Here is a 1,451-nt window from a genome sequence, read left to right as displayed (position 1 = left end):
CTCTGCCATTTCTCATCCTCTTCCCATATATACTGTCTCTTCTGTCCACAGTGGCTTTCCATTCCTTCCCCTCTCACATTTTATTGATTCACAAAATATCTTAATTAATCTAATTACTTTCAATAGCAAATTCAGCTGATATATACATAACTGTGAACACATATCTGACTTAAGGTGTGAAACTCTGAGTAGAATGAATATACTATAAAGTAGCACCTAACTGATGCTATATATCTTACTGTAGTCATTAAATACATATATTTAATAATTTTTTTAATTTCTAGAAAAGTAGTTTTAGCTTTAATAAATCAAAAATCAAAGAAATGCTGAGGAACTTTACTTAAAACTTAAAGCCAGGAAACAGGTTAAGATTCTGTTTAAATAGTAGGTACATGAACCTATTGTCAGCTCAAGACAATACAAAAATTCTTAAATCTGGAAAACAATGCATAGAAAAATCAGTGATTATTTTAATCAAAAGTCCTAAGGTTCTGTTTCACCAGTTCGGTCTGATTTACTTAATCTATTTTTAGTTGTGGTTCACCTTCCCATTTAAATTCTGAAAAATATAGAACACTTAACGAATTTCTGTGTCATCCTTGCACAGGGGCCATGCTTTTCTTTGTATCGTTCCAATTTTAGTATATGTTCTATGCAAGCCAGCACTCATCCAGGTTTTCTTGTTTGTTGGTGTATAGTTGTTCATAGTATCCTCTAATGTATCCTCTCATGATGTTTAGTATTTCTGTTATGTCTGATGTTATATTGCCAGCTTCATTGAATATTTGATTTACCTGGTTCCTTTCTCTCTTCTTAATAGTTTAGCTAATGGTGTGTCGATTTTTTTTTTCTTTTCAGAGAAACAGCTTTTACTTTCATTTATTTTCTGTATAGTTCATTTATTTTCTATTTCATTTATTTCTGCTTGAAATTTTATTATTTCTTTTCTCCTAGAGTTTTTGGAACTTTTTGTTGTTACTTTTCCAATTCTATGAGGCATGATGTTAGGTTGTCCATTTGCCTTCTTTTCTTCTTCTGTACACAAATTGCTACAAACTCTTCTCTTATGACTGCTTTTGCTGTGTCCCAAAGATTATGTAATCTTGTGTACTCATTATCATTGGCTTACATATATCTTTTGATTTCAGTCTTTATTTCTTCACTAGTTGTGAAATCATTCAGGAATAGGTCACATAGTTTCCATGTTTTTCTGTATTTTTGAGTTTTTTTTTCTGAAATTCATATCAAGTTTAATTCCAACCTGCTCAGAGAAGATGCTGAATATAGTTTCTATGCCTTTGAATATGTAAAATCTTGCTTTGTTCCCTATCATATGAGAACTCTTCCAAAAGGTTCCATGTGGGGATTAGACAAAAGTGTATCTCACGGTTTTTGGGAGGAAGGTTTTATAGATTTCTGTTAAGTTGATTTATTTTATCATTTAGATCCTT

The 1,451-nt window shown here is 31.2% G+C and overlaps 1 non-coding gene across 1 annotated transcript; it reads right to left on the bottom strand.

Annotated features, from left to right (window-relative positions):
* Window positions 1-562: 562 nt before the first annotated feature.
* On the bottom strand, window positions 563-666 carry LOC114006237 (U6 spliceosomal RNA). Its single transcript, XR_003547987.1, has one exon. It is a non-coding gene; the product is annotated as a U6 spliceosomal RNA (small nuclear RNA).
* Between the last annotated feature and the right edge of the window lie 785 nt (window positions 667-1,451).

Source organism: Tupaia chinensis, unplaced genomic scaffold, assembly GCF_000334495.1.
Source record: "Tupaia chinensis unplaced genomic scaffold, TupChi_1.0 Scaffold146567_1, whole genome shotgun sequence".
In the NCBI taxonomy this organism is placed as follows: Eukaryota; Metazoa; Chordata; class Mammalia; order Scandentia; family Tupaiidae; genus Tupaia; species Tupaia belangeri.
This window is presented reverse-complemented; position numbering and strand designations above follow the sequence as displayed.